A 24,746-nucleotide genomic window follows, 5' to 3' on the forward strand; every position below is an offset into this window, starting at 1 on the left:
GAGACTGAAAGTAACTAGATGAAGAAAGTTATTATCCCCATAAAATAGTAATGAAAGGCCTTTTAAAATAGTGTCACCAAATGACTTTTTTACGTCAGTCACCTGGGGGACACATCTAAGTTTGTAAACATGTAATAAAACAACCTCAAAATATATACAACTGCAGGGGAACTGTGGGAGAAAGTGGTCAAATGTGCCATTCCAGTAAGAGAGTTCATCACACACACACACACACACACACACACACGCAAAATGTGTGTCAATGCACTGCAGGAAGTCGGTGGCAGCAAAGATCTTATTTGGCAAGACTGCAACTGCAACTAAATTAGGAAGCATAACAAAAATGAAAACAAGAAAACCAAGATGATTTCCCACATCCTTCAAATATGAAAAATATATGCCTTAAATAACTCAGGTTTCAAAATGAAGTGAGGATAACAGTTAAAAGTGCTTATACTTAATCTCTGGAAGGAGACACAACACACTGTTTAGACTGGTATTTTAGATGGGAACGAGGTCGTTAGTCCTGACAAGGGTGCATGGGAGATATTTCTCTGTATCCGTTTTTATGGCTTTTAAATTCTGATTGGTGTTAACAGTGGCAAAGACTCTGCCTGCCAAGCAGGAGATGTGGGTTTAATCCCTGGATCGGGAAGATCCCCTGGAAAAGGAAATGGCACTCCACTCCAGTATTCTTGCCTGGAAAATTCCATGGACAGGGGAGCCTGGCCGGCTACCACCCATAGTGTTGCAGAGTCGAACACGACGAAGCCCGCAATACGAATGCACTAATCAAACAAATATGTAACATTTAAATTCTGAAAAATGACTGATAATGAAAATTTTCCTCTTCAAATCCTGAAGGATGAAACTAAAGGAAGAAAGTAGCCTTAACATGCTACTTATTTTTAAAAGGCTAATTTTTAGTGAAATAGGCAACCAATTTAAGAAATTAGCAAGATGGAACAATTTCTCATAAGACTAATGAAGGAAACAAGGAAGAAGGCACAAACACACAAATGCTAGAGATGAAAAAACAGAGTGTGGCAATGTCGTCTAGAAAAAGAGATAACGACACTGAAAGAAGGACATACTACAGACCCATCAGAGATCGAAACGATGACACCACAAAAACATTATGCCAATAACTAGATACGCTAGGTAAAATAGATTCCTGGGATAACAGAAAAAGGAGAAACTACCAACTACAATAATCCAATTAAAGAAACTGAAAGAATAGTTAAGAATCTTCTGACAAAGAAAACACTAGGCTCAGATAATTTTATAGGTGAGTTCTAGAAAAATCGCCCAGGAGATGTATCATTCTAATTTTTCACAAACTTTTCTAGGGAATAGAAAATGAGAAATACACACTGAAACTATTTCAGAAGTCATAATATTGATACCAAAGGAAGACAGGAATGGGAAGAGAAATAAAAACTATTAGCCGACTCAGTCATGAACCAGATATAAAAATTTTAAATAAGTTATTAACAAGCCAAGTCCAGTAATGCATAAAAGTGAAAGACGTCATCACCAAGTTGCAGAGGATGCAAGGGCAGTACGTTTATAAAATTCTATAAATACCAATAAGATCAGATTTAGATGAAAAGAAAAAATTCTTGAGCTATAAAAATTTACCAAAACTGACTAGAAAGAAACTGGAAAATATGAATCACCCTATCACCGCTAGAAAAATTTAAATAGTAGTCAAAAGTCTTTCCAGAAATAAAATATCAAGCCCAGATGGTTTTATTGGCCAGTTCCTCCAAATATTTAAGAAACAAATAACTCACTCTTCTGCTAATTTTTTGAGAGAATAGAAAAAGAAGAATTATTCAGCAACTCAAACTATGAAGCTAGCATAACATTACTTAAAAACATGTCCAGGTCAATCTCTCTCAGCAGTTATTAGCAAATTGAGTCCAATGATACTAGGTCATTGAACTATTAGATGGGACCTAATGCTCGTTTAGTAACAGACAATAGCCTGTAATATGATTTATTCTTTTTATCTATTAAAAGAAAAAGCTTATGACTATTTTTAATACACAGAAAAACATTTGATGAAACTCTACCATATAAACTCTTAGTAAGATAGGAATAGAAGAGACATTCTTAACCAGACAAAAATATTTACCAAAACCCCAGCAAATTTTAATCATTCTTTACAGTGAAGTTTTAAAACAGCTCTCTTAAAACCAAGGAGAAGCAAAGAATGTCTGCTACCATTACTTGTATTCATAAGTGCATGACAAGAAAAAAAATTAAATGAAAAAAAAAACTGTCTTTAATCACAGATATTATAATTGTCGAGGAAAAGGACAATGAACACACAAGTCACTAGAAATAAAGAGAGTTCAGAGAGGCATCCGAACCAAAGATCAAAGTTTAAAAATCGCTTGTAATTTTTATCCATCTGAAAAAATGATCAAACACTATTCACAATTATGTATCGCAAACATAAGACGGGCAAAACTCTGACGAAAATGTAATCAGCCGTTTTTGGAGCTGTTAAAGATCTGAATGCCTGAGGCAGGTAACAGTGAGGTGAAGCCTGGCCATCAGCTCTCCCCAGAGTGTCTCCAGCATCAGCGCGAGTCCAAGTGAAGGTCCAGGGAAGCTTTCCAGCCTTGACAAGCGGGGTCCAAAGTCTGCAGGCTGAACACAGCACCATGCTACTCCTAAAAGAGTAGGTGGTGCGGCAATGCACACCGGTGTCAGGACCTAAAACAATGTTACTGGAACGAACAGGCTGTATTCTCAGAGACCACGGGGCCACAAAGGAGCTCTGTGCGAAAGGGCTGCCGTGCAGTTCAGCGGGGAAGTGACGGACGGGTTTAAACCCTGTGCTGAGACAACTAGTTATTCAAATGGGGAAGGAAGACACCATATCCCCACCTTACACCTTACACGACAGACAAAAATAAATTCTCCCCATTCCAAGATACATGTCCAAGAGAGATGACATACATCCCACAAAAATGTGCGCAGGAGGTTCAAAGAAGCATTATTCACAGCGGCCGAAAAGCAGAGAGACGCAAAACGTCCACCAGTTGACGGGACAGATAAGACCTCGCGTCCGAACAACGGGGTATCAGTGGGCAGTTAAATGAAGCTGAGAACTAATACAGGCAACAACATGTAAGAACCTAGAAAACACACGGAAAAAAAGTGTCAGTCCCAAAAGAGCACGCGCTGTGTGGTTCCACCAGGTGAACTGGCCAGAACAGGCAAATCCAGAGAGACGGGATGTAGGCTGGGTGGCTGCCTGGGGCTGTTGGCGAAAATGGAGAGTGACTGTGACCGGAGCTTTGAGAGGAGGTGATAAAGTGTGACGGCCGCACAGCTCTGAGAACAGACAGACTCCCTGAACCATACACCTTAAATGGGTGAATTGTATAGAATGGAGATTACATCTCAACAAAGGATCATTTTAGAAATCAATACTTAATGGATTAAGACTAAATGTGAAAGACAAAATCTTTTTAAATATGGGAGATGGCCTTTTTTTTTTTTTTTTTTTGGAACAGCTGCATGGCTCATGGGATCGTAGGTCCCTGATCAGGGATAAAACCTGGGGTACAGCAGTAAGAGCACCAAGTCCCAACCACTGGGTCACCACGGAATTCCACGGGATGCGGCTTTCTATTTCAAGGTAGATGACACCACCCTTATGGCAGAAAGTGAAGAGGAACTAAAAAGCCTCTTGATGAAAGTGAAAGAGGAGAGTGAAAAAGTTGGCTTAAAGCTCAACATTCAGAAAACGAAGATCATGGCATCTGGTCCCATCACTTCATGGGAAGTAGATGGGGAAACAGTGGAAACAGTGTCAGACTTTATTTTTTTGGGCTCCAAAATCACTGCAGATGGTGACTGCAGCCATGAGATTAAAAGACGCTTACCCCTTGGAAGGAAAGTTATGACCAACCTAGATAGTATATTCAAAAGCAGAGACATTACTTTGCCGACTAAGGTCCGTCTAGTCAAGGCTATGGTTTTTCCAGTGGTCATGTATGGATGTGAGAGTTGGACTGTGAAGAAAGCTGAGCACCGAAGAATTGATGCTTTTGAACTGTGGTGTTGGAGAAGACTCTTGAGAGTCCCTTGGACTGCAAGGAGATCCACCCAGTCCATTCCGAAGAGGATCAGCCCTGGGATTTCTTTGGAGGGAATGATGCTGAAGCTGAAACTCCAGTACTTTGGCCATCTCATGCGAAGAGTTGACTCACTGGAAAAGACTGTGATGCTGGGAGGGATTGGGGGCAGGAGGAGAAGGGGACGACAGAGGATGAGATGGCTGGATGGCATCACTGACTCAATGGACGTGAGTCTGAGTGAACTCCGGGAGATGGTGATGGACAGGGAGGCCTGGCGTGCTGCGATTCATGGGGTCGCAAACAGTCGGACACGACTGAGTGACTGAACTGAACTGAACTGAAGGAAGGGTTTCTTAAGCATAACTCAAAGGGCACTGACTTGAAAAGACTGAAAAAATAGATAGAATATAATTAAGAAGCTTCATTCATAAAAAGATACCACGAAGCTAATGAAAAGATCAAGTGAAACCTGGACGAGGAGATTCATGATGTATGTAATTAACAAAAAAATAATATCCAGAATTTGTAAAGCATATCAATAAATAAAGAAAAACAATCCAACAGGAAAATGAGGGAAGACATGAACAGGAACTTCCAAAAAAGGCAAAATTTTAATGGTAAATGTATGAAAAGCATCTTAATTTCTCTATTTTCATGATGCTGGGCACAATAAATATGTCTTTGGATTTAAGCTGACAGATTCAAGGTGAGGTGAGGTGAAGTCGCTCAGTCGTGTCCAACTCTTCGCGACCCCGTGGACTGTAACCTACTAGGCTTCTCCGTCCATGGGATTCTCCAGGCAAGAATACTGGAGTGGGGGTTGCCATTTCCTTCTCCAGGCGATCTTCCCGACCCAGGGATCGAACCCGGGTCTCCCGCATTGGAGGCAGACACTTTGACCTCTGAGCCACCAGGGAAGCCAAGAAAACATTATTTTAGCTTACGGTCTTTTAAGCTCCTAACATTATTTTATAAATGCCGTATGGTTAGATGGCATCACTGACTCAGTGGACAGGAGTTTGAGCAAACTCCAGGAGACACTGAAGGACAGGGAAGCCTGGCACAGTCCATGGGGTCGCAAAGAGTTGGACACAACTGAGCAACTAGAAAACAAAAGTGCAGCAGAACGTTCTCTTTGGTTCTAAAAGCTCCCACAGGAAGTGTGGCATAAAGGCAGTCTGACCTTGTAATAAAACTCTTATTCTGCAGTTATTAGACAGAGCAATTAAAAATACAATCACTTGCCCACCTTGCAGTTCAGCAAAAACATTGCCTCTGCAGCTTGTAAAGATGAGAAAGGGGTTTAAATTGCCCCAGATTCCATAAGAATAGCTTAGCTCTGGAAGGAATTCTATACACAAAATTAAATGTGGTATTGTTGGTCACAGGACACAACTAAATTACACGAACAAAGAGAAGACAGAGCCTAATCCATAGGAAGGGCAGGAAAAAAATTTAATTATTAAAAAAATTTTTAGAACCATGAATACTCAGCTTTGGAACACACTCCAAAGGGCTTATGTCAATAAATGAAATATAGTTTTTACCTGCAAAAGAGAGTACTCTGGGTAGAGAATAACAACAAAACAAGAAATAGGGTGAAAATACAAAAGTAAGGCGCTCATTAAACGATGCGCCTATCTTGAGAGAAAACTTCAAAAGGAGAAGCGGAACGTGCAATGAGTCTCATGAGCTGGCAAACACTGTGTCTGCATTTGTTTCTAGTGAGTAATGATAATTCTACTAAAAATTCATAACTGATGCTAAAATTTCCAGTTTTACTCTGAAAGAACCACCCAAATCATCTGCTTGAAAATAGGTCTTGAGGAAAGTGAGTGAAAACCCACAGCAACTGGCTTTTAGGTCGTTACAATTAAATGGGAAAAAAAGTTCACATCACATTGGCCTATTTTGAAAACTTGCAAACAAAAATGTCCACTACACTTAAAATGACTGCATATGAGCATTTATTTTATAGATTAAATACATTAACGATGAACAGAAGCACAAAATAAAAATAAGTATACATTTTCTGGACTCAAATGGAATTATAAAAGTGGGAACAGTCCCCTTGAGGATCACGACACTACAAAGACACTGTTTCAGGCAGCGCTTTTAATAATCTCATCGTGAGACGGCAAACTAACGTCTAAAAGTGCAAATATGCACGTGTCGTGCACAGCCCACTGGGCGCGCCATCGGGGCTAAGAACAGGAGGGCCTCCCGTCTGGAAGGGGCTGCGTGCTGCACCTAGACGCACTTGAAGCTATTTTTTTGACGGAGTTTCCAGAGCGACAGGTAACCTATTTGGCCTTGGAAAAAGAATAGAATTCAGGCTGAATTCATCTTTCCTAGAAAACTTCTAGAACGAGTGACATTCAAGTAATTGGAAGGCAGATTTTCAACATTTTCTCCACTTACCATACTTCCCTTCTCCAGGAAAGCAGAGCTTTGACCCAGGTTTTCTGCTGGTTCTGTTTGAGCCTCTCTGTCCAAACATTCTCTATGCAATAAGGTCACAAGAGCCCAAATGTTACATTCAGATAGCATGAAATAGTGTGCTAACAACCATGTGACTTCACTAAATCAAGCTATTCAGAAATTCGGGCGGCTTAATTGAATACAAGGAAACCCAGACCACGTGAAGCAGGAACACCTGGAGCTCGCACCAGCTCCCGGCAGCGAGACCGGAGCTGGGCCTGGCGGGTCCCCTCGTACGGTCACTATCACTCTGACAGCATTTCTCCCGATTATGTGTTTAGTGCACTGTGGGTGCTTCATGCAATTCTTTAAATATATGCAGAAACTAAAGTAGGAAAATCACAGGTTTTAAGTCGGTGCCATGTAAGCACGGGACTTCTAGCTCAGGGTTCCTGTCTCCTCACTCACTGCGGAAAACAGTGCTGTTGCTCAGCACTCAGTCCTGCCTGACTCTTTGCGACCCCATGGACTGAAGCAACACAGGCTTCCCTGCCTTTCACTAACTCCCAGAGTTTCTTCAAACTCACACCCACTGAGTCAATGACACCATCCGACCACCTCATCTTCTGTCACCCTCTTGCCCTCAATCTTTCCCAGCATCAGGCTCTTTTCAATGAATTGGCTCTTTGCATCAAGCGACCAAAGTATCAGAGCTTCAGCTTCATCAGCAGTCCTCCCAATGAATATTCAGGATTGATTTCCTTTAGGAGGGACTGGCTTGATCTCCCTACTGTCCAAGGGACTCAAGAGTGTTCTCCAGCACCACAGTTCAAAAGCATCAGTTCTTCAGCACTCAGACTTCTTTGTGGTCCAAGTCTCACATCCGTACATGACTACTGGAAAAACCATAGCTTTGACTAGATGGACCTTTGTTGGCAAAGTGATGTCTCTGTTTTTTAATACACCGTCTAGGTTGGTCATAGCTTTTCTTCCAAGGAGCAAGCGTCTTTTAATGTCATGGCTGCAGTCACCATCCACAGTGATTCTGGAGCCCAAGAAAATGAAGTCTGACACTGTTTCCCTATTTTCCCCATCTATTTGCCATGAAGTGATACTTCTAGGAATGCTGAAATAAGCTCAAAGTAAGCGTCCTCTTAAAGCCGTGAAGGCGTCAGTGGTGCCCGTCTCCACAGGGCAGCACCTTCGACCTGAAAAGGCAGCCTGGAGATCCAAGGTCAGCCACTGTCAGCCGCCCCGCGGCCTCCCGGGTGATGGAGCGCCCTGTGCCACGTGTAGGGCAGAGGGTCAGAAGTGAAGGGGTCACCGCGCTCCCTCACCATCCCACCAGGAAAGAATCCTGGACCAGTCCGCTGTCCACACAGGCCCCCCAGGAGACAGTAAAGAACAACTTATAATAGCCTGAACTTTTTTTTGAAAATAGTTTGAACTTTTGTACATGAGCTGTTACTTGCTGCTTTTGCTTCTCTATTCATGGAACGAATTCACTTAGTATAGAAAGAAACTGTACGGGTAAAGCGAAAGCAAACAACTGAAAAAATGACTGACTAAACCCTAGGTTGTCTTATTTGTCTCTGCCTATAAACATAACACACATCTTCGTTAATTTTTAAATAGTTCACCCTCTTTAGTTTAAGAGCACATTCAAACATGTGTGTGTGTGTGTGTGTGTAAGCTGAGCTGTAATTAAAAATGTTGTTCCTAAACATATCCAAGGGTACATTCAAAAGGTATAAATAGTTCTCTAGTAACTAGCGTACACACATTGGAAACAGGATTCAAAACAATATAACATAAAAATAAAGGTTTTAAATGGATTTATAGATTTAGATCACTTTTTTTTTTTTAAGGACTTATCCTACTAAACATGGGCTTTTGGCTCAGCTGGTAAAGAATCCCTCTGCAATGTGGGAGACCTGGGTTCAGTCCCTGGGTTGGGAAGATCCCTGGGAGAAGGAAAAGGCTACTCACTCCAGTCTTCTGGCCTCGAGAATTCCATGGACTATACAGTCCGTGGGGTTGCAAAGAGTCGGACACGACTGAATGACTTTCACTTCACTTGCTAAATATAATGTTAAACTCTTTTCAGCATAATATTCTTGCACCTAGTAAACCTAGACAGTTATGGGACTAAGTTATGCATCTTAAATATTCTAACGGTTAGCCACAAGCACACTGATTATAACATTTTTAAAAACAAAAGTGAAAGTGAAGTCACTCAGTCGTGTCCAACTCTTTGCGACCCCATGGACCCCTACCAGGCTCCTCCATCCATGATATTTCCCAGGCAAGAGTACTGGAGTGGGTTGCCATTTCTTTCTCCAGGGGATCTTCCTGAGCCTGGGATCGAACCCAGGTCTCCCGCATTGCAGGCAGACGCTTTACCATCTGAGCCACCAGGGAAACGAAGGCACAAAAATTACCTAGATCAAGATCATGGATACCTTGTCAAAACCCAAAGGAAAAGCTGCTCTAAGTAAATTTAGAGATGAACATCAACAAGAAAATAAATGTGTTTCAATTTGCTTAACCTTTTCTTTGATAAATATGTGAATTGATTTTCTCCAGTAAATCGTCAACATCCAGTGTATTTTAAAATTTATGGCTTTGTTTACAAAACTGCTCCATTCCGTTTCAGGCAGAGCTCTTCCAAAGCCATTCTGTTATGAAGACATCCGTAGAACCACCTACAAGGCCACTAGTTTGTATCTAAGATTCCCAGGCCTGCTGAACTCCCGGTGGCCGACCACGTGCTCAGCGAGAGAACAAGATCACCTGACTGTGTGTGAGACACATAAGCTACGAGATCATTTTCCTTTTCATTGACCTGAAAGGTTCAGCCAGTCCTTTCATCCTCTCCCCCGTCTGCTCCCACTTGCCCAGTGCGCTCGGCGATTGCACTGGGTGGGAAGGGCACACCGAGGGGACTCTCGCAAAGCAGACCTCGCCTCCAGGGCAGGCTCACACTGCCCGGTGGCCAGGCCCGGCGGCCTGACTGACCCTCCTCGTTACTCCGGACCTCAGGTTCTTCAGGCAGGTCTGCTTCAGAATCTGAGATCCTGCTTCCGGACTTCAGGCCTGCTACAAAACTGAGGGTACTACTCACTCCCCAGACCCCAGTCACAATCAGACTCTTGACTTCATGTGGCCCCACCTGCTTGCCTCTGCTGCCCGTTCTGCTCCTGGACTCGTGAAGGCCTTTCCCGACCTCTTGACCTGACTTCATTCTCATAAAACTGACCGGCCCGAGTTTCTGCTCTCCTAATAACTTAACCGTTCATATTAATACCTAGCTACCTGGGTTTCTGGTCGGCTTCCTCTGTACCTTCCACAATATGGAAAACATTAGATTTATTCTCAGGCCATTTATTGAGTCATTTATCCCCCTAAGAAACCAGCAATCCCTAAGAAAGTATTAGGATAAAAAGAAATACCTGCAAAGTGTTGAAAGAGAGATACATGTTGCTATGGATACAGAACTCTATTTACGACCTTAATTTTCTTCTCTGCAGTTCCAAAGCAAAGCAGCCAATAAGGAGGCAGAAGCTTAACTGAAAATGTGATCGAAGAAATCAGGAAGTACACGTTACTTTTGTTAGCAGAAGCTGAAAGTGTTTTTTCTCTCTTCAGTACGAGAGGCCTCGAATGCTGGTATCTGCCACATATCAGTTCCCTAAGTCATAGGAAAGAAACTCCCCTAGTTCTGCGTGATGAAGACTGAACGCAGATGGTACGGGGGGCGCTGCTGACGGAGACGCTGTGCGTGACACCAACAGTGCGTCTCCACCCTGCATTTCAGGGAGCCGCGGAGTGCGCCCGTGTGCAGAGTGCTGTGTGCTTCAGGAGGTTACAGGCAGTGCCGCAGACTTCTTTGGACCCCTTATGATAAATATACAGGTATTATCTTTTCCATAAATGTGATGAAGCCAGTGTTGTTCTAGAAGACTGCGTGAAGGTGTCGCTTTAAGCTCACAAACCCTGCAGCAGCCATCCTGATGGCCCCCCGGCCCCCGGAAGTCCTCCTCTGCCCCTTGACACAGGTTAACGGAAGCTTCTCGCACAGAAATGTCGCACAGAGGCTCAGACTCAAGTGACTGCAGCACTTACATGCTCAATCCAGTGACCTCTGTTTGTTTCATTTTTCAAACAGTTGCTGCCTGGATTAACAAAAATGATTCAACTAATACGTCAATGCTAAAGAAATCTACAATAACGCTAGTGGGAAAAAGCCCCCGCTGGAGTCTTCCGAATGGAGTGGTTTCCCGCGCACTGGCAAATTACCCATCTGAAATAACATTATTTTATGACAGTCTGATATTTTGCTTCTCACCTCAAATTTTATTGCATCATGAAATTACATGTCAACAAGATACTTAAGATTTACTGAGAAAGCCTGGCCTCAACCAGTCTTCTGTGTATCTCCACTAATATTTCAGTTTTCCATGCAGTTTCTATCTCTCAGAGCATTCTCATAAGTCCTTCTACTTAGACTTTATATCTTCAGCTCACTGCAACGCAGACTACTCTACCCTGGGGCCCATCTAGTGACTTTCTACATTGATGAAACTATGCCTGTGTCGTGTGTTTCAATCCGATATCAGAAAAACGTGATCTTAAGTTATTCATCCCAACTATTTCTCCAACTGATGTGTATCCTTGTCTTCTAAATTCTAAAATGTATAAATTTGGCTGCACTAATGATAGGAATACTTCACTGACCACTCTTGTAAGAACACAGTAAACTATGTTACCGTGAGATGTTTTACGGACCCAAGATAAAAGCACTCGAGAACATCAGCAACAGATTGGAAGTGTCTTCTGACCGACTCCAAACATCTCTGAATAAACGCCTTATGAACTGACGGGCTTCCCCGATGGCTCAGCAGGCAAAGAATCTGCCTGTGACACAGAAGACATGGGAGACATGGGTTCACTCCCTGGGTCAGGAAGAGCCCCTGGAGGAAATGGCAACTCAACTTTTATATTCTTGCCTGAAAAATCCCATGGACAGAGAGGAGCCTGGTGGGCTACAGTCCATGGGGTCGCAAAGAGTTGGACACAACTGAGCGACTGAGCAGGCACACGTGAAGAAACTAGTTAAGAATCTGTCCAAACCTTCTGTGAATCTGTTTCAACGCAACACCTCAGAAAGATTTTCATTCAAGAAAACAGAAAATTAGGCTATTTTAAATAATTAATTTATTTATTTTACTTGGAGAACAATTACTTTATAATATTGTGATGATTTCTGCCATACATCAGTGTGAATCGGCCACACGTATACACGTGCCCCCCCCCCATCTTGAACCCCCTCCCACCTCCCTCCTCACCCTACCGGTCTGGGTTGTCCCAGGGCACTGGCCTTGGGTGCCCTCTTCACCCACTGAACTTGCACTGGCCATCTATTTTACATTTGGTAATGTCCACTGAAGTGAAAAGCGGAAGTCGCTCAGTCATATCTGACTCTTTGCAACCCCATGGGCTGTAGCCCACCAGGCTCCTCTGTCCATGGAATTCTCCAGGCCAGAATACTGGAGTGGGTAGCCTATCCTTTCTCCAGAGGATCTTTCTGACCCAGGAATCAACCCGGGGTCTCCTGCATCGCAGGCGGATTCTTTAGCAGCTCAGCCACCAAGGAAGAGGTAATGTGCACGTCAATGCTATTCTCTCAAATCGCCCCACCCTTGCCTTCTCCCAACAAGTAAGCCTGAAGTGTACATCACAACGGTTTGATCTCTGTATAGACCGTGAAATATATACATACACACACCCTTAACTCACTCACCCGTTGATGGACACGGGTTGTCTCCCTGTCCTGGCTACACTGCTGCAATAGCACGGTGTGCTGACACCTCTGGAGGACAGTGATTTTGTTTCCTCCAGAAATATGCCCAGAAGTGGAATTGCGGGATCACACTGTAGTTCTATTTTCTATTTTCTGATGTGGAGAAAAGGAAACCATTGTGCCCTGTTGGTGAGAATGCAAACTGGTGCAGTCAGGATGGGAAAAGCATATGCAGGTTCCATTAAAAATGAAAAATACAACTTTGCATAAAATAATCAATCTCTTTTTTCTAACAATTATAGGTGGGGTCGATCAAACATCCACCCAATTCGATGAGCACATCATCACTGCCTAACCTGCACTTACTTATTCTCATAACCTTGATTATCCGAGTTTTTCCCCAAGTTCTACTCTCTGTTTCTGTTAAGGTTGGTAACCTTTACGTTGCAACTGTCACCATGCATAAACTTTCTATGTGCTTTATATAAAGTGATTTCTAAAGCTGTATTTAATAGTCTAATTCTTGTGTAAAACAACCAGATAATACATTACTCCCATACCGTGCTTCCAGTGGTTTCAAGCCCTCCCGTCCCTGCCCCAAGGTTTCTATTTCATTTTCTTTCTTCCCCATTCACTCTCTGCTTTTATTGCCTCCTAACACTAAGAATTCCCGTGGATACAGTCTGGATTCCTCCTACCTCACCCCTCTGTTCTGGTCTGGGCTGTGTATTTTCTGGGCTCACTGAGCAACCTTTCTCCACGACTTCCCGCTCTCCCGTCCTGTCTGGATCCAACGGTCTGTGAACCCTTTGCACCTCTCTTGTGATTGCTCCTTCAGTTTGCTGAAGCCTCCAAGCAACTTCCAAAGATATGCGGGAGATAAACTCCAAACCTTTGCATGCTTGCAATGGGCTTCCCCAACTTGATTTACTGAATGTTCACTTATGTACAGAAATCTTTTGATTTGAAAAATCTCTGATTTGAAAAACTTTCCCTTCCATGGTTCTAATGAAGGTATCGTTATATTTAACCACTGGTTAGAGGAAACACAGGGCCTCTCTGGTGGCTCACGTGGCGCAGAACAGGAGTGCGATGCAAGAGACCCAAGTTTGATCCCTGGGTCAGGGAGATCCCTTGAAGAAGGAAATAGCAACTCATTCCAGTATTCTTGTCTGGGAAATTCCACGGACAGCGGATCCTGGCAGGCCACAATCGATGGGGTCACACAGAGTCAGACACGACTGAGCAACTAACACTTTCACTTTCCATTTTCAGTGAAAATACGGTGCCAATCCACCTTGTTCCTGGGCAGACAGATCTTCCCTGGAAGGCTGCACATCTCTTTTACTCCTTCTGCTCTGACACTTGGTGGGGATGTGTGCAGACGCAGGTTTTTTCACTCATTATGTTCGTACTCATTAGCCTTTTCAATCTGAAGACACACATCCTTCAGCCTTGTGAATCTGACTGCTGACTACACGGACAATCATTCCTTACTCTGTCTTCTATTTCTTGAACATTAGCTACCTACTGAGCATCCTGGCTTAATCTTCTAACTCTAACCCTTAAAAAAAATTTTTTTTATACTCACACTTTTGTCTCTGCTTTTTATTTTCTCTTGTGGGAAGATTTTTTTCAATGTAAGTTTTGGCAAACAGTTAAAACAATTTTTAATTTTCAGAGCCCTTTTTATTCCTTTGACTGTTACATTTTCATAGCAGCCTGCTCTTCTTTCATGAGCTTAAGTCTGTATTTGGTGTTTCAGCTTTGCTCTCCTTAAACTTACTTTTTGCTCCTGAAGGACCTCTTTTCCTTGGCGTCATCTAATTGTCAGTCCTTCTCTTTCCTGCCTCAAACACCAGATGATCCAGGGCTGTCTGTCCATACTCAAGACTGAGGAGGTAAAGTGCAGAGTGGAAGCGCCGTGTGTGTCTGGAGCCTGAGTCTGCGTGTTACAGGGCTCACCACGTCTGAGGGTGAGCAAGAGGGGCAGACACGGTTTCCCCAGCATGCACTCAACCAGGCTCTGCCCCAAGGCGCCTGACCCACACTAGCTCCCTGTGCTCCTCCCAGGCACTCCATGCACTTCCTGAGCCTGGACACAAGTGCTCTCCACCCTGGGATCCTGGTCAAAATAAGCTGTCTACTGCTTGCTCACTTCCAGTGAATCCTAGTCTCACCTCACATGTCTTCGCCCTTGCCTCTTTGCATCTCTGGGTCCAGGTCTCTCCTGGGTGTCACTAGGAGGGCAGGCTCTCTCCGAGGCTGTGTCAACCTTGCCTGTAGCTAGAAGCCGGGCGTCTCAGCACTGCCCCCACAAGCGTGTCCGAGTCTTGCCTGCTGATGGCCACCCTCGTGCTATCTTTGTTGTGGTGGATTCACACCTTTGTTACTCCATTATTGCCGCTTTAAGGGCCTGACAAGGGACAGAAAGTAAACTCATGTGGTCTGACTATTTGGGGCTTCTGTGGGTGTGTTTTAAATAAACACGATCCAAACCTTGAGAGTTGCTGTCATGCAGGGAAGACTCTATTGTGTAAAGAAAGATGCATCCGTATTTCTGACCCATTTTCACTGTTTCCATTCAATTCCAGACACTACCAGTGTCCTGGACCACATCTTTCTGACCTGTCTGAATGCAGCCCAGTTGAGGCATGCAACTCACACCCAAACCCACCTCAAGTGACCTCTTTGTGGCTCAGTTTTCCATCTCGAGTTTTCTTCAAAGCTGGAGAAGGCCATTCAGTCCAAGGGCAGGTGAAGCCAGATGTGTGGGCGTAGGAAGGAAGCACAGGAGCAGGCAGGAAGTGTAGGAGCAGGAAGTGCAGAACCGGAAGCCCAAGAGCAGGAAGTCCCGGAGCAGGAAGTGCAGAACCGGAAGCCCAAGAGCAGGAGCAGGAAGTGCCGGAGCAGGAAAGAAGTGGAGCAGCAGGAAGTGCCGGAGCAGATGCCCTTCGGGAGCACCTCCATCACACGGACCCAGAAGTCCATGCATAAATGCTCTGGACCCCCACTCTGTGGCGGGACGATGCGTGGTGTTTTCTGAGAGGTCATCCATGGGATGGAGAATCCCTGCTCCAGTACTGATTTGATCAAAATGGCTCCCATAATTGGATTTTTCCTGTTCCACTCTCCCCATTCCCTCACCTCAGGTTCCTGGAATCTCTTACCTCGATGCTAATTCTCATATCAGGCTCTGTTTCCAGAATAACCTAAACCTCAACAAAGCCAAGCACAACTAAGCTCCTGTAACAGCTCTACTCTATAATGTGAAATGCCAAGCGGCTGCCTGCACGTCTCAAAGTGTCTAGTGAGCCATCATTCCAGTCAATCTCAGTAGCCACTATTTTAAAAAGTACTCGGCATCAAATTATCGTGTTATCAGATACAAATCAGCAAAAAGTCTTCACCAATATTCATTCCTTGAATGCAGTAGCTTAGTTATTATATGTGGAAGTATTTTTACATCTTTAAGTGAATATTATGATGTATTAAGAATTCCGCTTTCAGTGACCTGTAACCAATTTACTGAGCTGCCAAGAAGTGACCTTGAGTAAAACAAAAACTGCAGCGGTACAAAACAAAGTCACTACAGGCGAGCTTGGGAGACATTCATTCGAGAGCTTTCAGTGCGTCTGTCGGAAAGAAAGTAGGTGAGAGAATGACGAGATGTTTGAGCGTAAGACGAGCTGTGAAGGTCGCTCGAGCCGGTGGGGAAGCTCAGCAGAGCTGGGCCTCCACCCCCGCGGCCCCTCTGGGCGCACCTCTACAAAGGTAAAGACGCAACCAGAGGTGACAATGAAGCAAGCTCCTGAGGGTCTGGTACAGGGGCGGGGTCACCCCAACCCGCAGATTGAAGGCGATCTGGGTAAGAAACAGAAAAAAGATACCTGAAGGAACAACCCAGGGACACCTAGGGCTCCCAGCGTGGATTCTACAAACCCAGTGTAAAGCCCTCTCGTCCCAGCATCTCCGGGGCCCGGGGGCTCACACAGCTGTCAGCCCAAATGGGCCCCCTCCCAGGACTCACTCCGATTCACTCAGGGAGAGACCACTCAGGCGGGGCGGGTAAAACTCTGTTTACATGACAGGCCCGCCTGCCCGCCGCCCTGTCTGCGGCAGGCTGGACAACAGCGCCTCCACCCACAGAAGCCTGCCCATGTCCTCACCCTCGGGACCTGAGACCGCAGCGCCGCTGGTGGAACAGGGACACCTGTGGCTGGAGTGTGACGAAGGGCCTGGGGTGGGCCGTTCCCCGGAGCAGGTGTGCGAGCCCGAGGCCGTCACAGTCTCTGCGCAGGAGAGGGAGGGGGGCAGCGCCAGCACCGGGGCGGGGCAGGGGCTGAGGGGGCGGGGCTCCGGCGGGCAGGGGGCGGGGCCAGCAGCCGGAAAAGGCAAGGGCGCAGGCTCTGCCCCGCCTCCAGAAGGAAACGCCCCGCCCATAGCTTAATCTGAGTCTGCTGACTGATTCTGGGTCCGTCACCCTCAGAACTGTAAGATAATACATGTCTGTTGTAAGCCACAAAGTTTGTAGTGAGTGATTTGTTACAACAGGCAACTAATACAATATTCATCTGTAGTAAGTATGAAGGCAAAGCAAGAACCATCAAGTGCAAAAGAAAAGCTGAAATAAATACAAAAGAGAAATGAAAAGATACACAAGAAAACAACCCTAAAGGAAATAGATAATTTGGGGAACGGTGCTAAAAAAATTCATAAACATCGGGAGAGGAAATTTTATTACATCTATAAAGTGAAAACAAGAGGCTCTGAAAATAAAGAGGAAAAGTACAGAATGATGCTTTAGAGCTTGAAGACATGATTCTTGAGCATAACGGGGAGGGAATTGGACTTCCCAAAGACTGACTGAAAAGACAGAACGAAGAGCCTGAGAAACTGAGAGTCAGGACAATGTTCAGAACGCTTTGACGTGTGGCTGGCTCAAGCCTGACAGTTTCACTAACAGCCTGGTGAGGCCAGGGGTGGAGGCTGCACCCTGGGCATGAGGCTGCCACATCCAGGACAAGCTTGGGGACGTTTGTCTCAATCCTTCTAGTCCAGCACTGACACTTCCTGACAGTTCAACCTCAGAGTCTTGGCCTCACAAAGGAACAAAACATGTTAGTTCCACGCTCTTCATCTCAGGTGAGAAAGTCTCCGATTGTGGTGAAAACAGAAAGCAGCAACGGGGGTCAGAGACCATCTGCAGCACAAAGTGACGTGGCTTCACAACGACTGATGTGGTGTCCCTCTGTGTCGTTTTTATGAGAACGGATGCGGCCAGCTTCATGAACTTCAGAGGCAGAGCAGAAGAAAGGCTCTGCATATGTGTGTGCGTGTGTGTGTGTGTGTTCTCCCCTTGGCCATCAGACGAGGCTTCAAACAACCGTCTCGTTATTTTACCCCCTTACAAGTTAATATGCTGCCTGGAAAAGAGCTAGGGAAGTTCCTGAAAGTGACCTCGGACTGTGTCTCCTCTGCCCTTAATTATAACACCGGCCCCACTGGACGTGGAAGAAAGAACCAGCGCTGGGGGGGGAGGGGTCCCCCAGCAGCCCTGACACAAAGCCTGCACTTGTCCTTGGAGTGGCTACACATAGCAATAGAAACTCGGTTCTCCTCACTGAAGCCCATTTACAGACCAGAGAAACATCCAAGCTGCCTCTGTGAAGTCGCTCAGTCGTGTCCGACTCTTTGAGACCCTGTGGACTGTAGCCCACCAGGCTCCTCCATCCATGGGATTCTCCAGGCAAGAACACTGGAGTGGATAGCCATTTCCTTCTCCAGGGGATCTTCCCAACCCAGGGATTGAACCCGGGTCTCCCGCATTGCAGGCAGATGCTTTTAAGTTCTGAGCCACCAGGGAAGCCCAAGCTGCCTCTAGATACAACCATATCACCTCAGTGATCGCTACCAGAAGGCAGAAAATTAAAGACATTCTTCATACTGACCCCCACACACACTTTGGAAGATGTTAATATAAATTATGGAGGGCAACATTAAAATACGTAGGAACATTGTTACAGCGCCAGGGAATCAGCAGCATAATTCACTCCTTGGCTGGTTGTGGTGGCTTCCAGCAAACAACTAAATATGTTAATGCTCCTTTATGGACATGGCAGCCTCTGCAGGGAGAAACCATACAGAGATAAGATAACTTTGTATTTACTTTAAAACATTAAAGAAATAATAAAGGATGAAAATTTTTACTTTCTGCAGTTGGGAGAAAACGTGACATGAGCAGTGAGTGACCAAGGGCCCCCCCCGGGAGACAGGCCGCTGCCTGACCACCGTCTGCCCCCCACCAGGGCGACTAGCACCTCCTTCACGGCTCACACGGCCCCATTTTGCCTCTGACGCTGCGCTTATACTCATGCTCACTGTCTTTTCCCCCTGAGGACGACGTGTGTCGTTTATTTTTGCATCTTCAACAATGTGCCTAAAAATAAGGTCACCCTCAGTACACGCTGGATCAGTTTAGTTCAGTTCAGTCATTCAGTCATGTCTGACTCTTTGCAACCCCACGGACTGCAGCACACCAGGCCTCCCCATCCATTACCAACCCCTGGAGTTTACTCAAACTCATGTACATTGAGTTGGTGATGCCATGCAACCGTCTCATCATCTGTCGTCCCCTTCTTTTCCCACCTTCAATCTTTCCCAGCATCAGGGTCTTTTCAATGAGTCAGTTTTTTGCATCAGGTGGTCAAAGACATGCTGGATAGACATTCTATAATTTTCATCATTATTACCCAAGTGGCAACCGATTCTCTGAAGTCAGCATTATCTGGAGATTTAATAAATATTAGCTGCATATTTTGGGAATCTGAAGGTTATAGAGGACAGGCAAAGCCCAGACCTGGACCAATCTCTGCAACACAGTTGCAGTTATTGACTTGTGTTCATTGGTTCACTGAAGAAACATCAGCCCTGGAGCCAGGCCCCCTGGTGGGATGTTCGGATGCAAAGACCAGGTACAGCTCCTCCTCTGGGAGACACAGACTTGAAACAACAATGACGTTACAGTGGCTATGGGCTGATCCTGTCGTTTTATGTTAGAAGCTCCGTGAGAACTCTACTGATCTGTGAAGTGACCTCTGTTAACACACGTTAACATGAAAAAATATGGAAACAGAGACAGACTTTATTTTCTTGGGCTCCAAAATCACTATGGACGGTGGCTACAGTCATGAAATTAAAAGATGCTTGCTCCTTGGAAGAAAAGCTCTGACCAACCTAGACACCATATTAAAAAGCAGAGACATTACTTTGTCTACAAAGTCCGTCTTGTCAGAGCTGTGGTTTTTCCAGTGGTCGTGTGTGGATGTGAGAGAACTGAAAGTGACAGCTTCCCTTGAGGCTCAGCTGGTAAAGAATCTGCCTGCAATCTGGGAGACCAGGGTTGGGAAGATCCCCTGGAGAAGGGAAAGGCTACCTACTCCAGCGCTCTGGCCTGGAGAATCCCATGGACTGTATAGTCCATGAGGTCGAAAAGAGTTGGACATGACTGAACAACTTTCACTTTCATTTTCACTTAAGAGTCCCTTGGACTGCAAGGAGATCAAATCAGTCCATCCTAAAGGAAATCAGTCCTGAATATTCATTGGAAGGACTGATGCTGAAGCTGAAACTCCAATACTTTGACCACCTGATTTGAAGAACTGATTCATTGGAAAAGATCCTGATGCTGAGAAAGACTGAAGGCAAGAGGAGAAGGGATAACAGAGGATGAGATGGTTGGATGGCATCACTGACTCAATGGACATGAGTTTGAGCAAGCTCTGGGAGTTGGTGATGAACAGGGAAGCCTGGTGTGCTGCAGTTCAGGGGGTCACAAAGAGTCAGACAAGACTGTGTAACTGAACTGAAACTGAACATACATGTTCGCAAATGTTTGTCAAGGCCATGGTCTGTCCAAGAATCTTTTCAGTAGAGGGTATACAGAAGAATAGATGCTTTCATACTGTGGTGCTGGATAAGAATCTTGGGAGTCCCCTGGACAGCCAAGAGAACAAACCAGTCAATTCTAAAGGAAATCAACACTGAATATTCATTGGAAGGACTGATGCTGAAGCTCCAATACTTTGGCCACTTGATGTGAAGAACTGTCTCATTGGGGAAGACCCTGATGCTGGCAAAGAAGATAGTGACAGAGGAATCTCATCCAACCATCTCAGGCTGGACGGCATCACTGACTCAATGGACATGAGTTTGAGCAAGCTCTGGGAGACAGTGAAGGACAGGGAAGCCTGGCGCGCTGCAGTCCATGGGGTCACACAGAGTCGGACACGACTTAGCGACTGAATATCAACAGATACAGAAGTGAGGAAAGTGGACATGGGCCTCTTTTTCGGTCCACTGGGTGAACAGACAGAATGTAATAACTATGCAATATAAACTGAGAATAGTGCTTTGAAATTCACAAACAAGGTGCTCTAAAGAGAAAGCCTTATTTATATATTTATTTTTATTACCAGATGCATATTTGATGAATAATTTTGCATTCAGTTCAGTTCAGTTGCTCAGTCGTGTCTGACTCTTTGCGACCCCATGAATGGCAGCACGCCAGGCCTCCCTGTCCATCACCAACTCAAATCACTGCAGATGGTGACTGCAGCCATGAAATTAAAAGATGCTTACTCCTTGGAAGGAAAGTTATGACCAACCTAGATAACATATTCAAAAGCAGAGACATTACTTTACCAACAAGGGTCTGTCCAGTCAAGGCTATGGTTTTTCCAGTGGTCATGTATGGATGTGAGAGTTGGACTGTGAAGAAGGCTGAGTGCCGAAGAATTGATGCTTTTGAGCTGTGGTGTTGGAGAAGACTCTTGAGCGTCCCTTGGACTGCAAGGAGATCCAACCAGTCCATTCTGAAGGAGATCAGCCCTGGGATTTATTTGGAAGGACTGATGCTAAAGCTGAAACTCCAGTACTTTGGCTACCTCATGGGAAGAGTTGACTCATTGGAAAAGACTCTGATGCTGGGAGGGATTGGGGGCAGGAGGAGAAGGGGACGACAGAGGATGAGATGGCTGGATGGCATCACAGACTCGATGGACGTGAGTCTGAGTGAGGTATATAGCAAATTAGTTCAGTTATAGCCATATATATATATTTCAAGTTATTTTCCAATATAGGTTATTGAGAGTCATTGAATATTGTTCCCTGTTATACAGTAAATTAATGCAAATTAACATACAAATAGTAGTTTGCACATGAAAACTGCCTTTCCCATCTGTTAACCCCACACTCCTGATTTACCCCTCCTCCCCCTTGCTTTCCCCTTTGATAATCACAAGGTTGGTTTCTACGTTTGTGAGTCTGTTCCTGTTTCGTATACGGATTCACCCGCATTATTTCTACTTCACATATGAGTGGCACCATAATATTCATCTTCGTGTAACTTGCTTCGCTTGGTATAATGATCTCTAGGTCCGTTCATGTTCCTGCAAATGGCAGTATTTCAGTCTTTCTACAGCCAAGTATTCCACTGAATACATATATACATGTACCACGTCTTGCTTAACTGTTTATCTGTTCATAAGCATGTCTTGGCTACTGTAAATAATGCTGCTATGAACACTGGAGTGTGTGTATCTTTCTGAATTTCGGTTTACATCGTTTCCAGATATATGCCCAGAAGTGAAACTGCTAATCACGTGGTAGCTCGACTTTTAGTTTCCGGAGGAACCTCCACACTGTTCTGCATAGTGACTGCACCAGTTTACATTCCCACCAGCAGAGTAGCAGGGCCCCCTTTTCTCCGCATCCATCCGGCACTCATTGTTTGCAGGTGTTTTGATGACGGCCATTCTGACCAGGGTGAGGCAGTGTCTCGCTGCGGTTCTGATCTGCGTCTCCCTGACGACTAGTGATGCTGAGCACCTTCTCGAGCGCCTGTCGGCCATCTTTACATCTTCTTTGGAGAAATGCCTATTTAAGTATTCTGCCCATTTTCTTTTTCTTGTTGTTGGGCTGCTTGGTTTTGTTATTGAGTTGTATGAGCTCAATAACATATTTTGCATATTTTGCAAAGTAAGCCCTTTTCTCCCATTTCTGTAGGCTGTTTTTGTTTTGTTTCCGGTTTCCTTTGCTGTGCTACAGTTTATAAGTTTAATTAGGTTCCATTTGTTTATTTTTGCTTTTCTTTCCTTTGCCTTGGGAGACTGACCTAAGGAAACACTGCTACAATTTATGTTTGAGAATTTTTTGCCTGTGTCCTCTTCTAGTTTTATGGTCTCATGTCTTGTATTTCGGTTTAACATTTCTAGTTCATTTTTCAACATGGTGTAAGGAGTGTTCTAACTTCACTGATTTACATGAAGCTGTCCAGCTTCCCCAATAACCGCTTATTGGAGAGACTGTTCTCCATTGTATATTCTTGCCCTTCATTGTAGATTAACTGACAACAGGTGTGCTACTTTTTCTGGACTCCGTATTCTGCTCCATTGACCCATATGTCTGTTTTGTGCCAATAACATGATGTTTTGATTACTGTAGCTTTGTAGTATTGTCTGACGTCTGAGAGGATTGTGCCTCCAGCTTTGTTCTTTTTTCCTAGGATTGCTTTGGCAATTCTGGGTCTTTTGTGGTTCCACATAAATTTTAGAATTATTTATTCTGTGAAAAATATCATGGGTAATTTGATAGAGATCACATTATCTGTAGATTGCTTTCAATAGTATAGCCATTTGTACAACATTAATTCTTCTAATCCAAGAGCATGGAATATCTTCATTCTTTGAGTCATCTTCAGTTTTCTTTATCAATGTTTTATAGTTCTCAGCAGATAAGTTTTTCCCTCTTTGGTTAGGTTTATTCATAGTTTTTTTAATGCAATTTTAACAGGACTGTTTTATTTTCTCTTTCTGATATTTGCGTTTTCGTGTAAAGCAATGTAACAAACTTCTGTTTATTGGGGGCTCCTTGGTGGCTCAACGGGTAAAGATTTTGCCTGTAATGCAGGAGACCCCAGTTCGATTCCTGGGTTGGGAAAATCCACTGAAGAATCCAGTATTCTTGGGCTTCTCTAGTGGCTCAGCTGGTAAAGAATCCGCCTGCAGTGCGGGAGACCTGGGTTGAATCTCTGGGTTGAGAACATCCCCTGGAGAAGGGAATGGCTACCCACTCCAGTATTCTGGCCTGAAGAACTCCATAGACTGTATAGTCCATGGGGTCACGAAGAGTCGGACGCAACTGAGTGACTTTCACTTTTCTGTATATTAATCTTATATCCTGCTACCTTGCTGAGTCCAATTATTAATTTTAGCAGTTTTTGTGTAGAGTCCTTAGGGTTTTTTATATACAGTATCATGTCATCTGCAAATAATGACAATTTTACCTTTTTCTTTCAATTTGGATAACTTTTTTTTCTTGTCTGATTGCCGTTATACGTTTCAATGGCAAGTTGAACAGAGGTGGTGAGAGTGGGCATCCTTGTCTCATCACAGAATCTAGCAGGAAGGCTTTCCACTTTCGCTGCTGATTGCACATTGGCTGTGTCTGTCACAAATGGCTTTTATTAGGTTGAGATATGTTCCCTCTATAACCCTTTGGTAAGAGTTTTTTTTTTTTAATCATAAATGGATGTTGAATTTTATCAAGTGTTTTTCTGCATCTCTTGAGATTGTCATGTGTTTTTTGACTTTTCTTTCATTGATATGGTTTATTGCACTGATTGATTTGGGTATGCCAAATCAGCCTAGAAACCCTGGAATGAATCTGACTTGATCATGGTATATGATCCTTTTTTTGTATTGCTAGACTTGATTTGCTAATATTTTCTTGAGGATTTCTGCATATATATTCATCAAAGATACTGACCTGTAATTTTCTTTTTTTGGTGGTATCTTTGCCTTGTTTTGGTCTCAGGGTGATGGTGGCTTCACAGAAGGCTTTTGGAGTGGTCTTGCCTCTTCAGTCTTTTGGGAGAGTTTGAGAAGGAAAGGTGTAAGTTCTTCTTTGTGTGTTTGGTAGAATTTTCCAGTGAAGTCATCTGGACCTGGACTTTTGCTTGCACGGAGTTTTTAAAATTATGTCCATTCCCTGGTGGCTCAGACGGTAAAGCGTCTGCCTACAATGCGGGAGACCTGGGTTCAATCCCTGGGTTGGGAAGATCCCCTGGAGAAGGAAATGGCAACCCACTCCAGTGTTCTTGCCTGGAGAATCACATGGATGGAGGAGCCTGGTGGGCTACAGTCCATGGGGTCGCAAAGAGTCGGACACGACTGAGTGACTTCACTCAGTTTGAGAAGGAAAGGTGTAAGTTCTTCTTTGTGTGTTTGGTAGAATTTTCCAGTGAAGTTATCCAGACCTGGACTTTTGCTTGCACGGAGTTTTTAAAATTACAGATTCTATTTCACTTCTAGTAATTTATCTGTTTAAATGATCTACTTCTTGACTCAATTTTGGCAGGTTTT

General features: G+C 44.3%; 1 protein-coding gene across 1 annotated transcript in view; it reads right to left on the reverse strand.

The window, feature by feature from the left end:
• The window catches only part of CEP112 (centrosomal protein 112), a 312,648-nt gene that overhangs the window by 118,792 nt on the left and 169,110 nt on the right, over positions 1–24,746 (reverse strand). The window lies entirely within an intron of this gene.

The sequence above is a fragment of the Capricornis sumatraensis genome, chromosome 8, assembly GCF_032405125.1.
Source record: "Capricornis sumatraensis isolate serow.1 chromosome 8, serow.2, whole genome shotgun sequence".
Taxonomy (NCBI): Eukaryota; Metazoa; Chordata; class Mammalia; order Artiodactyla; family Bovidae; genus Capricornis; species Capricornis sumatraensis.